At 32.9% G+C, this 16668-nt stretch overlaps 1 protein-coding gene across 3 annotated transcripts in view; it reads right to left on the bottom strand.

Annotated features, from left to right (window-relative positions):
* Positions 1-4100: 4100 nt before the first annotated feature.
* Positions 4101-16668, bottom strand: part of LOC132741022 (protein FAM43A-like) — a 33793-nt gene continuing 21225 nt past the window's right edge. For all 3 annotated transcript variants that reach the window (XM_060729099.1, XM_060729101.1, XM_060729100.1), the window contains one exon: positions 4101-9187. The gene's annotated coding sequence lies outside the window, so the exon portion shown is untranslated. The remainder of the gene's footprint in view (positions 9188-16668) is intronic.

The following is a 16668-nucleotide window of genomic DNA, read 5'->3' as shown; positions in this document are numbered from 1 at the left end:
GAGCCAGATAAGGTGTGAAAAATGTCTCGAGATCGACGGTGTCAAAATAATCGAACAACTTCGACTTATTTGTGGTAAATTGCACTAGATTTACTGAACACGGACCACGAAAAAACCTCGACACGTCGAAAAATTCGATACATAAAATCTCGACTCATAAATAGGTTTTTATAAGGAATATATAGGGGGAAAAGTCGGAACTTTAATTTTTCTTCGACACATCGAGAAAATCGACTAATCCAAGTTCGACTCTTAGAAGTTCTACTGTACATTTGAAAAATTAAATAAAAGTCTCCATGGCCGAGTGTTACCGACTTCTTCTTTAACTGGCTCATTTATCTATACCCACTGACGTTTGTAAGTATTCATGTGATGAAGCTACCCAGCTAGCTTACAAAAAGTGTCGGGTTCTACCCAGGTGCAAATGCCAAGAACTTCCCCGAACTTTAAAGCTGGAAAGCTGACATATGGCTTGGCGGCGATTGTTTTGAGCATGCACAAAATGCGCACGTTTAATGCGATGTCACCGAGAAGATTTGGTTATGCATGTGATTGTGTAGCGCTGACCTCTGCTTTTTTAGACATTTCGGACGTCATGAAAACGCCGCCCTGGTCATTCTGGTGTGACAATGATTTTAAACCCGAAAAAAACAATATGGAAATGTTTCAAATGCATGTGTGGCCCAGAAATGCATTAGAAACAAATAAATGTTTGCTTTTTTAAAAAGGGCAAACATGAATGTTATAATGTTATAATGTTTAAATAATGGTTTCGGAGAATGGTAGATGTTTACCTCAAGTAAGTAGCAATAAATGTGATATAATTTGTCATGAAATAGAAAAATAATAATCAAAGTAGTATTTTGACTTTCGTACAAACTATACCAATTCACTATAACTGTACTTATGACATAATAGCAATAGAAAAAAAGATTTTACTGGTAATTAGCCAATAATTAACGTTTGGTACACCAAAATAAAAAGGTTTTTGAGAAATAAAAAAAAGTATTTCTGAGGCATTATGGGCCTTTAAAATGTTGCGGTTAACAAGGTAGAGTCAGATTGCTCTACATAAGCGTGTGCTAATTAAAAAAAGTAGAACATGTAAGTAGAGATTACAAAAAGGGCGTATGAAGATAACAAGATAAGATAATTAAAATCAGGATAATACTCCGTGTATTATGACATATTTTTCCCGTTATCATACTCTACCATTGTTACAACAAGGTTAATTAGAAGTATTTCAATACATTGCACATCTTTAGTCTGTTACTCACAAAAAGGACAAATTAATACTCTGTCAAAGTCATAGATCGGCTTTTTAAACTTCTATATAATTAAAACAAGAGGAAAATGGAGAACAACACGTCGGGTCTTGCACTCGACACATTGTCCTTTAAGGTGGTCATTGGTGCTTGTCTATTTTGGAATCTCATCATACAGATGCCAGTGAAGGACCGGGTACGACTTCAAACTGAATTTAACACTATGTGATAAATACATCAGTTCAATCCCCTGCTGTGACCTTGACATTTCACCGGGTACGACTTCAAGCTGAATTTAACACTATGTGATAAATACATCAGTTCAATCCCCTGCTGTGACCTTGACATTTCACCGGGTACGACTTCAAACTGAATTTAACACTACATGTATGTGATAAATACGTCAGTTCAATCCCCTGCTGTGACCTTGACATTTCACCGGGTACGACTTCAAGCTGAATTTAACACTATGTGATAAATACATCAGTTCAATCCCCTGCTGTGACCTTGACATTTGACCGGGTACGACTTCAAACTGAATTTAACACTATGTGATGAATACAAATGTACATCAGTTCAATCCCCTGCTGTGACCTTGAAATTTAACCGGGTACGACTTAAAACTGAATTTAACACTATGTGATAAATACATCAGTTCAATCCCCTGCTGTGACCTTCACATTTGACCCAATCGCAACTTCTCAGCCCTTTCCGTCAAACTTCGGATAAGAGCTATAGTTATTGATCACAGCAGAGATTTTCCGATTGCATTTGACCTAGGGAAATGGGTCTTGCACGCAACAATGTATCTACAGCCATGCGACGGAATCAATACATGCAAAAGTAATGAACCGGACACGGAAGTGTTTTTGAATCCATATACACCCACACTCACGCAGATTACCGGATATAGACTTCTCCTTATCCTCAAGCGAGGGCATAAAATTTCTTACAAACTATCAAAGAAATAAATGAAAAATAGAAAAAGAAATTAATTGACTGACGAAAAAAATCTCAACTTTTCGGTCCTTTCAACTAAGCTACCTTATCGACTAGGTATTCCGAGAACAAGCGTACTTCAAACACTTTCTGTGTTCCAGTTGACTGAAGGACGCGATGACGATGCTATGATAAACATTTTGAAATTGGGACGTGATTTTATGCCAGGATTCGATATGAAGATACATGTGTATTAGATACCAATGGAAAATTCTGAAATAGATAATAAAGATATATACTGAAAATTAAATTAAATATCGATAACTAGTGTATTTTTTGACGATTTGAGTGAAAAGCGTTGCAACGCTTTACATTTTATTTTTGATATTTTGCAGAATCAAATATTCTGGAAGAACGAACAGAGGGAATGATCTGACAATTCGCACACAAGTTATTGGTTCAAATCTACATCAAATGGTGTACAAATCTTTGGAAAATATCTCCTGTCCCATCATGTCAAAACTCAGGTGAGTCCCTTTAAAAAAGCCCAAAACGGTAAAACTGAAAATGTTGCAGCCCCGTTTGATTCGGCCTGGACGTAGTCTACTGCTCATGCTGAAACAGTATTCACCATTTAAACAGTAATACGGCAGATTTTATAATTTTGATTCAGTAAAAGAAGATACGTAAAATGCAGCTTGAAAATTTTAACTGTAATAAAGGACCTTGGGCATCAATAGACTACCTCTCGAATCCGGAAACGACCATTGACCGTCAAAAACTTTTCGGATGGGGTTCAAACATTTATCAATCTAAAACGTCTTGTAAATTTGATCTTTGTGAGGCTTACTCGTGCGCGGAAGACGAGATTTAATGGATTCTGTCCTACTTCCTGGGTCGATACATTTAGTCACACCTTTTATATACATGTTATAGTAATTATACATGCATATATTACACAATAATGTATATCAAAATAATTACAAATGCGTTTCGAGTTTCATTCCAAAATGAGATTCTTCGGTAAATTAAATCAAACTGCTACATACTCGATGTAAAATAAATCTATGGTCCCCTCTAATACTATTCTCTTACTGGGTTACCTTGTCTCAGCTACTAAATACCTAAAACATTCATACAATTTTTAAATGACGGTAGATTCTTCTTTCCACAGCTTTGTTAACTTCGATACCGACATTCAAGTGTCATCTTAGGTTCATAAAAAATGTCATAAAATCGGGACAAGCTTCAACATTGAATGCCTGAGTTGCATAAGTAAATCCTTTGGTCATTAAATTCAACTAGAGCAATTAGTTAAAACTTGAATGAGAATGGAATGTTGAACGGTGACCTGATTTGATATGTGTTTTTCAAGGATTTGTTTTTTACGGTCAAGGCCTTATGACGTCCCAGTTTATATAGCAGGTGGCGTGGTGATGGTGTTGATATTTTTCACTCCTGACAACGGCCGATAGCCACATTGAATTTACCAATGCACAGTTCAACCACCGCCTCGTTCCTGGGCAGGCTGTCAAGCAATTTTCCAGTACAAGTTGGCTTAATTTTCGCAAGGAACTGATAACTTCTGTATATACCAGAGCAGAGGTACAGTGCGAATGACCGTAGAAAAGATTTCATAATCATACATAACGAAAGTGACCTGCATCATCCGGGAATCGAACCCTGGTCGCCTGATTCACAGCCAATCCCTCTACCTAATGAGCTAACAGGACGATTATGTGCAGCAGGTGGCTTTTCATTCAATGTTTCATACAGATACCAGAGTATGACCGTCGGTCTTTCGGAGCTAATGAAAGACTCGTAAGAATCTGGAATCGAACCAAGCTACTGAGGGGCGTTTTCGGGTACAACTTTATGTAAAAGAAACGATGTATATTTGGTTAACATCTATTTATTTCAACAAGTCTCCCATATCGTGTTACAGCGGGACAAACATAAAAAACAATTTATTATAACAATAGAAAAAAGAAAAACTCTGACTATTTACAAACGTCATGTACATTAATTCATTTTTAAAGTCTATCAAATCGCATAACATGTAATGAGCTGTGTAAGTCACATTAAATATAATCATGTGACGCCTTTCACACGTGACTTTTAACGCTTCTTTTATCACGTGACATCTATATTTAAAAATCCATGCAAATATTTTTATGTAATAAATATTTACAGTACATGCTGATTTAAAAGCCTGTAAATTCTATTTAAATTCATAGCGTTGTTAATGAACATTAATTCCGTAAAGCTGAGCTTACAGCGATGGGCTTATTTCGGAAAATAATTAAATTGCGTACATTTTTTCAAAGTCATCAAAAAGGAATGGGTAAAGATGTCTAAAACCAAAGTAATTAGCATATAACTTATTAATATTGTTGAGAGTTATGAGTCACGTGATAGTGTGTTGTTCTTTATCATTGGTTAAATATTTGTTGCTATATATGATAATGTCTTGCCTTTAAATTTCCCGCGAGTCAGCAAGATATGACGTCATCAGTTTTGATTAAAATTTAAAAGTAAATAGAGAGACTAACTAAAACAAAAATGTCAGTTTGAGAAAAAATCATGTATACACGTAACAGTTTTAATAACTGGCCTAAAGTTCACAGACTCATAACTTTAAACACGCCACTTATAATCAACACGTGTTAAACCACGTGATACTAACACGTGGTATGTCGGTGCAATGTAAAATATGTACAATCTGAGCATATACATAAAGATATTGAAAACAATAAATGACAACCAAAAACATATATATACAACCTGTGTGTAAAAATGCAACCGTATCTTATTATCATAATGTAATGCACAAAATGTAAATAAAATGCATTTTAATTATATGAAAAGGCAAAATCTAGAGGTCCATTTTGGGGGCTACATCCTCACCAACAAATACGGTAATCAACAGGATTTTGAATAATATTTTCATAAATTGTATTTTCATTGACATCCTATTTTAAACTAAGAGGTAACTTCTAAATTAAACTGAAAAACTAATAGTTATGGACATTATTGACATTGGTCAATACAGGTCTGTATTAATTTATGCCATTTGAAGTTTTAAAATTTGGTTAGAAAAAATGAATTGCATATATGGTAAATGCAAGATTTATACTGCAATGCATTGTTGTTTATAACTTTCTTTTCAGTTTTCAACTTGTTTTTTTTTCATAAAAGGGTATCCATAACTCGCTCACAATGGTTCTTTTTTAACAGTGTAAGTTTTTCAATATATGCCTGTCCCATGGAAATTCATTCTGTATTCTCGCTTAAAGAAAAAGTCACGATACCAAGACAGGTCGAATCCAGGATATCTGGCGTGATATTATAGAAGATTTCAAGGCAAAAATCGGGGGGGGGGGGCTTCTATTCATTATTAGCACAAATAACAAGCTCATTAATGGCAAAGCTCTATTTTCTGCATGAGCAGGACTGTGTCGAACCACCAATGGATCTAACTTTTGGGCAAAATAAGCATTTAATTTATTTGTAAAGATATTATCGAATTTACATTTCATGTAAATAAAGGGAGGTAATTAGAAACCTAGTTTCGATAAACTATAAGCCAAATTTTTCAACAAGAAATGAATGCATAGATTTTTATGATTACTTATAATGCGAATAAACATTTGCAGTACATATCTAACATATTCTTGGATGTTTAGAAATTGTTTTAGAAAAAGAATTATATACATACATAAAATTTCACTAAAGTGTTGTTACATCCTTAATTACAACATACAAGATCTTTAAAATAAGATATCTTAGACGACGGTTGCCATGGTAACATGCGCACTGGCTATCCATTGTAAATTAAAAAGTAATCGGAATGGGTAGCACATATGCATGACAGTAATATACATAAAAGTTATAAAAAGACTACTAAAAACGTTACCATGGGAACTAGAATAACACAGGGGATCCTTGATTTTTAAAAATGATCAGCAAAAAGACATTTTAATAAGATATCATTAAATTCAAAATAAAAGATATTGTTGATTATGAATTCAGTCCCATGGAAAATTATGTTAATAAGTTTTAATATATGTATATTACATTAAACTTTACCCCACAAAATAAATTAAGTGAACTTGTCCATTTTTCCAACTGGGCAAAACTATTCAACATTTTTAGAGAAATAGCATATACTTATTGAAAAGTGAACAGTGCAGACCATGATCAGATGTCACGGACGTGCCAGCTGATCTTTGTCTGCACTGGTCGCATAGGTAAAATCCCCTGTCGTCAGCGTTCTAATGAATAAGTAAAAAAGAGAAGAAGAAAAACATTTGCTAAGTAAGACTGCATAAAAAGATTGAATATATATACGTATTTATCACATTTATAATCATATCACTGGGTACATTTTAACATCTTAGAATTGAACGAAAATAAATAACTTATATATAATAGGAAAGACAACGAAAGGAATGCTAACAGCAATAGACAATCTTAGATTTTTTTATATATATCTATAACTATATATTACAAAATGGGTTTTAAGCATTTGGCCAATATTAGAAGAAAAAAATCTTAATACTTCTTTATACATCATAGCCTTTCAAGATGCCAAAGACGGATTTGTTTGTTTTTTCACAATGAGGAAATTAATCAATGCCGAAGTTTTTATTTAATTTAAGTAGATTACACCATACATAAAATATTCCATATTAAGCTTAAATCTATGAAATATATCTTAAAACAAAAGCTTTTACTATTATTAAAACAGAGTAAAAAGAGAATAACAATGTCATGTATATAATAATCATAGTAACAAACAAGCCATTAGGGACAAACATTTTGTATCATTAAATCTTCAACTATCATTCCTGTATTGCCATTTTTTTATCAAACAATCCTGGGAAAAAACAACATATTGCTATTGAAAGCGTAAACAAAGTTATTAATAAAACCAGACAAAAAACACACTTTTAAGAATTGAAAAAGAAAATTATTGTTACAAAAAAATCAAGGTCATATTGCCTGTATTTATTATTTTATACTTCCTCAATGCACGTGATAAAGACGGGATAATGTTTTCAGACAAAGAATTAGTATTTTTCATAAATTAAGGGGTACAACTCTTGGCATACTCGTGACGTGACACGATTAAGTTACGCCCCTTTGCATAATGCATTTTTAACTATTTCCTGTTGTTGATTTTTTTTATCAAGGATCAAATTGTGTTCCTCGTGATATAACAGTGTGGTTTTTAATGCAGTGTTAAATTCATAACAAAAACATAGGGCAATCTGTGACAAAATATACCTTTGTAACAAATAGTTAATAGTTTGCCAATAAAGTTATAGATCTAGATCAGTCAATGAACAAAATTATATCATGACCGTGATCATGTACAAGGAATGTGGTAAGACGCCCTAGGATGTACAAATTATATAAAAAGCAATAAAAACGGAGAACATTTACATATGTATATTGACATTAGTTATGTCGTATATTTTTGTGACCTTAACATAACAAAAATTGACCTTTATATAGAATTTCTACAAGAAACCAAGGTCAGTGACATAACTTATTCACATTTAAAACATTCGCGAGATCAAACCCTAAACCCACCTTGCTCAACCCTTGCAATCTCTCAGTAACTTGTATCATTGTAAAACGAATGTGGCATATGTCTCAAATTATAAAACATATTTTAATTTAATTTCTACATGACTTCTAAAAAATTCCAATAAATTACTTTATTTAAACTTGATAGCATACGTTTTTTCCCCAAATTTACTTGGATTTGAATACTTGAATAAAAGTAAATACATGAAATTCAATCATTTGATGGAGCCAAATGTCCCATTCGTGTTGAAATATAAGAAAGTAACTGATAGTTGACAAGTTGGGGGCGGGGTGAGCAAGGTGGGGGTCAGGGTCTGACGTCGAGAGTATCAGTGATTTACAGAAAGAAGTGAAAACGAAATTATTGCATTCATAAGTAACAAAGCAGAACAAGTACAAATAAAGGAAGAGTATAAATGAGGCACTATTTTGTTCGAATCTCCATCCACCTTCTTCTGAGACTGAACATGAAATCCTATCACTGTTGTATATAAATCGTTTTGTTTAATTACAATCTTACATGAGTTATTTAAGGAGAATGTATGTACACTAGTATTTCCTTTATAACATTGTCTTGCTAAAGTCATGTCGGACACAAATGGTCCGTTCAACATGCTTCATGTTAACGTTAGGAATAAATATGTACCATTCCATGTTCTGTTTGAAGTTCCAGTATTATACATCATTCATCATATTACTTCCAATAAGCATCATATCCTGAACATCATGTCACTACTGGCATCATATCCTAAATATCATGTCACCGTAGGCATCATATCCTGAAACCCATATCACTTTTTGCATCATATCATTCATCCTGACACAACTAAGCATTGTTCGAGCCAAGACAAGCCATTCTGACAAGGAAGCATTTCTCTGAAAGTTTCTACTTCCGCCCATGCGCACGCCAAATAGTTCTATTTCCGGTTTTCTCTATTTTGCCAAAAAATAATATGTCTCTATGACGTAATGAAATCCAATTAATGAACACAATGGAAATATATCTGCTTACGTCGCTCCATTTAAAAGTCAGAAGTTATATGTTCCTTCGTGTAACATGCGAAAATCGTGAAGATTAATAAGTTTCCGGTTTCTATTTATAAATATAGTTCCGGTTGTATAATTCTACGCATGCGCTGTGGTCTGATATATATGTTCCATGTTGTTTAGCAATCTGTTATGCATTGTTATATGGTTTATTCCGTTTAGAAGTTATATTTAAACAGAAATAACACGGTACATCTGTAATGCATCCGTCGGATGAATAAAATAATGAATATTAGTTTGTTTATCTATTTAAATTATTTACACAGCACTTTTAGTATGATGATTCTATTGCTACCCCAAATAAAATATCCGCCTCTAAATTATGCAAACTTGTCTTCTGCCTGAAAATATACAAAGAATTAAACATATGGAATCAATACACGTTTACAAGTCTCAATTTATTAATGCTTTAAAAGTATATTTTAATATATTTATAAAAACATAATTACTTGAACTGTATTTATTTCATGATAGTTTTACAAATAACTAAGTTTTGACCGTCTTGAAATGGACAACACTTTCAGTATCAGATATTAAATGTGTTTTCGAACTTGAACCATTCTGAAACATTACCACAGAATGGTGATTTTCATTTACATATTTTCCAGTAGATCATATTGTGATGGATTGTCACGTTACATTCTATTGATTCTTTGTGTATCAAACAAAAGTTAAAGGCACATCATGCCTAAGAAACGACTTTTTCTTTTTCTTATGTTTGTTAATGTTTGAATATTAAATTTAGAGCACACAGTTTGTATTTGATATTAATCACAAGAAGGTTAGAAGCGCTGATTTTAAATAATTCACAATAAAGGCAGCAAAACGTAAATAAATTGTAATTTTGATTTCCGTATAAAATACTTAATCACTATAACTTAAAAAAAATGATACGGGCAAAAATTGTAATCGATGGTTCTGCCAATATGACCAATGAAGAATTTTCGGAAATTATAACAGGACATTAAAAACAAGTTTTTGTGAAATGGAAATAATAGTTTTTTGGACATAAATGGGCCTTTAAAGAAAATCTAGAACTTGAGTTATGTACAATAAAGTCAAGCGTCCAAGAAAAGTTAGACAAATACCAAGCAAAGTATGTAACGTATCATTTCTTTTTATACGCACAATTAAATAAAAGAGGCATTGTAAACGGTTGAAATTTAGTACGAATTTAGTACAACAACACGTTGTTAAATCTTAGATGATAATTGTGACAGGTGCAGTTGGTAAAACAAAGAAACAGACAAAAACATTAGAAATAGTTGGTAAAACAAAGAAACAGACAAAAACAGTAAAAATATTTTATTCTAAGAAAGATGTCAGCTAAAACCGTGAAAAGCTATGCTTCTGCTTTGAGTATCTAGTTATTACGTCACGGTAATACGACGTTGTTGGACGGTATAAACGTCAGTCGGCAAAGGGCGCCTCAGTTGAATCATCGTCCTTCAACAAGGGGTTGGGGTGATATTCAAATTGATAGTTTATATTTTAAAATTCCAGAAAGGCGGTTTGCTCTTGAATACTGTTTGAAAATTCATATTTTATTTATGAGAGGATTTTACAGGGGTTTTTTTCCAGAAGAAAAAAACGTCTGTTCTTTAATGTGAAAGGTGTGCAGCATCAATGAATGGGACCTCGGCTTTTAAAGTTATTTGATCTATAATGGAAGGTCAGTTATATAGTTAATAATTACTTTGATAGTATTTAGTTAGTAAACATAACAACAAACTATGAAAGAAATATATATTTGTGTAGATGGCAAATATAAGATCAATAATTTTTTCAAGGAATATTTTATAAGAATATCCAATGAAACATTTCCATTGATTTTATCAATATTTGAAATAATTATGGAAAAAAAGTGTCCATAGCAGACCAATCCGCTTTAAAAGTCCTATTCAAAAGCCCGTTTGTTATTTAAACTAGAATGGCGGTAGATCTAACTCAGGACTGCGTTTTCCACGGCATGATCCACTGTGACCGCCATTCAGAAATCTTGCTATATGTTTATATAATATAGGTTAGTAAGCGAAGCAAAACAATTTATTTCTAAGATATATCGTACCCATAAAACAAAACACAAAACCGGAAAACGCAATAAAACTTGACTTTTTACGACAATAAATTATGTAAACGGAACGCTTAACGTCGCTTCATAACTCTTCCATAAATTTCAATAAGGTTAAATTTACAGCACATCAATTTTCTTAAAATAAAATGAATGACACGAGATTATTCGCAAATGTCTTCTTTCATGTCAGTGAACATGGCGGTGACGACCTAGTGATGTCTACACACCATTTTAGTCTCACACATTAAATGATGATGTTCAAATTTGGCTGCCCTCGTTTAAAGTTGACAAGGCGTGTTTGTAAAATCTACATTTCAGATCGGATATTGTTTCAGAAACGTGAAATAAATTTGAATGGGCGCATAAAGACTGCAATTGTTCACGTTCAATTTGCAATCTGTGTATGTGTATTTTATGTAATGATAATTTAGGCGATGAATTCCATTACCATAACTCGAATTTGAACGAAAAAAATACATTTAGAAGATTTTATAGATTTATATTGTCAATGTACTTTAAATATGTTATTAATATGAAATGTGATTCTAACAAACACAAAAGATTACTTTTTAAGCATATCGTCACAAAATAACGCAATTATTTTCAAATAATATTCTTACTCCTCATCATTTTGGAACATGTGTCTGCTTGTGAATCGTAGTAAAATATTTCTTCTATGTATGCTTATATTATTATTCTCCCTATGCAGTCAGTTAAACATGTCCTAGCCTAAACTAACGTGACTACAACGTTACCGAAAAGCAAACCAGTGTTATAACATTGCAACTGTCTCGTAGTATAATTTTATAGGTTTTAAAAATGTTACAATGCGACAGTTTTATTGTAAAGAAAGTGCTTTTACGACTTCAGAAAAAGGTCGGGGTTGGCAATTCATTTAACTTGACCTTACTTTCAATAACAGTCATTTAAAAAACATTAAATGTAGACAATATTCAGTGGTTCACAATTATCTCGTTATCGCAATACCGCATATATTTAATTTTTTTGTGTAACGGAAACAACGCGTCTTGGTGAATCTATCTACACGTCATCCGTGACAGAACGCCAAACGAATGATATGACGTTAGACAAATCCGTATTCCGTGAGGATAGCTTTGGCCTAGTGGGTACGGTGTTTGTTTCGCAACCAAGGGAACGTAGGTTCGGGTACTAATCGGGTCGTGGTCATGACACCGTGAACTGGTAAGCTCCATGCCGAGTCGAAAGTAATTGATATAATGTATATGTCGGACACGTTTTCAACAGAAAGGTCCCTAAACTATGCACATGTTTCGTCATTAAATAAATACCGTATTCAATTCATCTATATACATGTATTCGACGATTAATATGATCTTCCTTCCTAAAAAAAAAGTGAGATTATTTACAAAATGTTTTGAAACTTTAAATCTTCCGCTAGTTTTACAAATTCTGGAAGTTGAAACTTAACTGTCATGTTGTCTTTCGGTGGTTTCATTCATAATGTCGATCGAAACCAAAACTTTATATATCATACCAGTTATTAGGTTTTTCCCTAAACATAAAACACGGACATGGTTTGTTTCACAAATAATACACCATCGAAATTTGATGAATCGTTCTGATTGTCATCATATTTTCAGCTCTGATTATTTTGTTTTTCATATATTTGTGTAAACAGTAACTTAAGTTAACTAAAGGGATTTGTTTTATTGATGTTTTTTTATTTCATCTAATACGAGGTTTCTATCATTACAAGACTTATGACGGATTTGCGGAGAAAAGCTTTTAGAGTTTAGAAACGAAATCTGATTTTCTATTTACGCGTTATATAACGGGAATCAGTTTACTTTACTGTTTTGCCACAAACAGACGCTTGCTTACAGATTAATTGTTGTAATAGAACGCCCACCAAATCTTTTACTAATTCTCCAGTCAATTGTTACTTCTCTGGACTTAATCCCCACTAATTTTGCGCCAAAACAAAATCTCTGCATGTGGAGCCAGACAGAAACCTAATAAGAGCTTCCGTAAGACAACGCACTCGACTATTGTCAGTGTTTGACAGAAAGAAAAGGGGCATAACTCTGTAATAAGTTAACTCAGAGTTATGGACCCAGTGTACATCATACTTTATAATCACAGAGAACAAGAATGCTTAGTTTTAACCCATTCCATTTATTTGTTTTGTAGATACAAACTTGCACGTTAAAACTGAAAGAACAAAAGTTTGACGCTACGCTGAGGTCAGTACAATAGCTCGCCCTGTTCGAGCAAAAGATAAGGCTCATTCCCCCCTCTTCCTCTGCTTGCCACGAGGGTATATGACGGGGTTGCACCTTGTGTTTGCATAACAATATCCATATCGTGTTTTTCAGTGTCATACAAAAATGATCAAAGAATGAATAGATTTGATACTAGTACTTTGAAAGACTGATTTCATATATACGCCGTCGGAACCCACGGTACACATTCCGTATATATACTGGTAATGCGGTAAATAGCCTGGGTTACCGAGGATAGCATATAGCATGACTCCCTGAACTCTACCGACATAACATATCAGTGTATCTAAGACGGTGTCTAGCTTGTACTTATGTAAGATTAATGAAAACACATTCATGATACGTGCACGATATATACGTGCCAGTCTCGCGTGATACACGCCTAAAACTATTCCTTTATCTTTTAGCAATTAAAATGTTTAACACCTTTAACATTGTGAAAATTAGTCTGAATAACGCTTGTTTACATGTGAGAAATAGCATTGCTATGTAACATTTTCAAATTATTAGGAAAATGCAAAGTTGACACTTTCTTGTCAAATACCTCAAGAGTTTGACATCCCAATGCACGGGAAATTCATTAAAGCATAATGTTAACGATTAAAACATTGTGAAGTTTTATGTCTAGCTATGGTGAAATTCGTGTTTAGTTTGACAGATGATCATTTGACCTTTGCGAGTGGTACAGTTAGTGAATACACGTAAATTATGGTATAAATCAAACTATATGAACAAAACCGGCATCGTCTCCCTATTCTTTTCTAGTGGTTTAAAATGCATGTAAAACTAATGTTCTAGGAAACTATTGATAATTTGGAACGGAAGCATTTCTTGCAAACTTATATAATGTTTTTTTTTATTCCCGTTGACCGTTCACGCCGGAATTATAATAACTTGATGACAAGCAGAGCCCAAAAATTGGATTTCATTGTTATGGACAAACATTTTACAGTATGTTTGTTTACCGAGCTACGCAAAAAAATCCATCGCTCTGGCTGTTTCTAGACTTGTTTTTCATATGTATTTGTGCGTTTTATAATACTCGTATATACTTTTTGCATCTAGCCGTCAAAATATTTGCAAACGGGTGCTGTAAATCAGTTTCAAAATAGTGTACCATACAAGTAAATCAGCTGTAAATGTTTTACCATACAGTAAACCATAAATTCAACCATGAATCATACATCACTCCATAACATAAACAACTTTGTGCGCCGAGGCTTGCAAAACTAAATACTCAAGTCAATTTGTACCATTTAAATTTGTCATAATTATCTTCAGACAATTTATTTCTACTTTTGACAAAATGCGTAAAATTCTTTTTAAAAAAACATACATCAGACATAAATTTTAACAACTGTCATAGCTATTCTCGTGTTTCAACGAAAAACAAAGAATAAGTGTTCGTAATTTCAAAGTTTTTTTTTCAGAAGTAAATCGTGATCTGCGTAAAGCCTTTTTGTAAAGGAATAAGGGGCTTTAACTCTGGGAATGCTAGAATTGGTACTAATAGACCTTTGCTGCAAGTACTGAGTCCTTTTGGTTCGAGAACACTTACTGGTAAAATCTAGTATTTTGATATTAAATCCTCGAAACCTTTGAAATGACAGGTTGAAACTTTTAAGCAAAACAAGTACTGTCTGCTATAAATTACACGTGATTAACACAAAAAGCGGACAGGCTGCTATAAATTACACGTGATAAACAGGCTTGCTGAAACATCGTTATGTACAGCATACACAAGATGTTCTGAACAAGCAGATGGAAGATAATGCATTTAGACAATTTAATACACTTACAGTATTAGAAATATCTGAAGAAAAATTTGTCCAAGAAAAAAATCAATCGTACATCCATTAACTTATCATTATCATTGTTGTTAACAAGTCTCTTCTGAATCAGATAACCTTACATTAACATTGAGAATTCCAGTGCTCTAGACAAAGTAACGATAACTGATCACGTGATCTTAGTCAAAGTGTGACCATAAAAATTGTTCTACCTAGTAAAATACTTCGTTAAGTATACAAATAATGGCAAAATATTTAGAATACATGTACGACACTCAAAATCCGTAAAATATGTCCAAAAAAAATGTACAATGCCCTTATTCCATTAGATAGGGGTGGAAATATTATTTAAATAGAAAGTTTTGACTTGTCATAATTTGCATATAACATACATAGTGTCATTTTTATTGGAAATATGTAAGCATACATGTACTTTAAACATTTGATCTACTAGTATTCGTTTTCTAATTTCGATTTTTTTCTAACATTTGTTTTACTCATCTGGACGCGGGCAGTTTTTTTAAATTTTCAGGGGGATTAGATTTATTATATGTATATGAAATGTGCATCAATTTATTTACATAATGTATTTACATTGAATTTCACTGTGTTGAACTCTTGAAACAATTTGTTTTGTAAGCTACGCTAAGCACGCGGTATTATTTCTATGAACATAATTATGACAGTGTAATTATTTGTATACTTCAACGAGGTTAGAGTAAAGGAAATAGGTTGATAGGTGATTTGTATCAATTTGTGTCAAATATTTTAATCAGGTTCACCGTATTTACTGACCTATCACTTCAACTTATCGATCATTCATCAAAAGAATAAAGCGGAATCACGTCACGTTGTCAATACACGTTGACGTTTATTACGTTGTAAACGGCGATGCGTCAACGATTTAGTGTTCTATTAGTGCAATATTCATATCAATATATAACCATTCAAGGTGACCGGCTACTGTTAACTAAAACTGGGAGGCCATGACGAAAATTGAATAACCTTGAAATGACGTCATAATTTATGTTAGTAATACGCAACAAGTATTTAGAACTACAAATTACTACACTATACGTATTGTATGTGATGTAACTTTAATCTTACAAGACAAATGATACTGAACTATTTAAAATCGACGTCAAATTATGTTACGTTATGTAACAAGTTAATGTTTGAAATAAGCTTTATAAAAAACACATCACTGCATGGTTTTCTGTCATGATAGGACTATAAGCATTTTTCTGTGGTTTGTCTACCATTTGATGTAATCTTGGACCAATAATATGTGTATAAAATTTTCATATCTTTCCCTCACTCCGTTTGTCCAGAATCATCATTTTACTTGTGAAAAAAATACAACTCCCCCCCCCCATTCGTGATAAGAGGCACTGTTGCTGCTGAGCATAAGAATCGCACACACATCAACTTTTAATTTTATTCTGAATACAGTTCTTTATTATCCATTACTATTCATACCAAGTGCTTCATTATAGATCTTTTATAAAAAAAATCATTCTTTTATGTGTTCGGCGTTTTTCTGTCTTAATTTTACGACAATAATTCAGCAAGAGCATTTTATATAAAAACAATTAGCTATATTCAATGTGTTGCTAAATTTATTCATACAAAAAACATCAAAAACACAAAAATGTATTTCTGTGTCTAACAATTAATCATTTCATAGCAGTATC

This window comes from Ruditapes philippinarum, unplaced genomic scaffold, assembly GCF_026571515.1.
Source record: "Ruditapes philippinarum isolate M1 unplaced genomic scaffold, ASM2657151v2 ctg204_1_1_1_1, whole genome shotgun sequence".
Classification (NCBI taxonomy): Eukaryota; Metazoa; Mollusca; class Bivalvia; order Venerida; family Veneridae; genus Ruditapes; species Ruditapes philippinarum.
The sequence above is the reverse complement of the archived record's forward strand: the minus strand, read 5'-3'. Positions and strand labels throughout refer to the sequence as shown.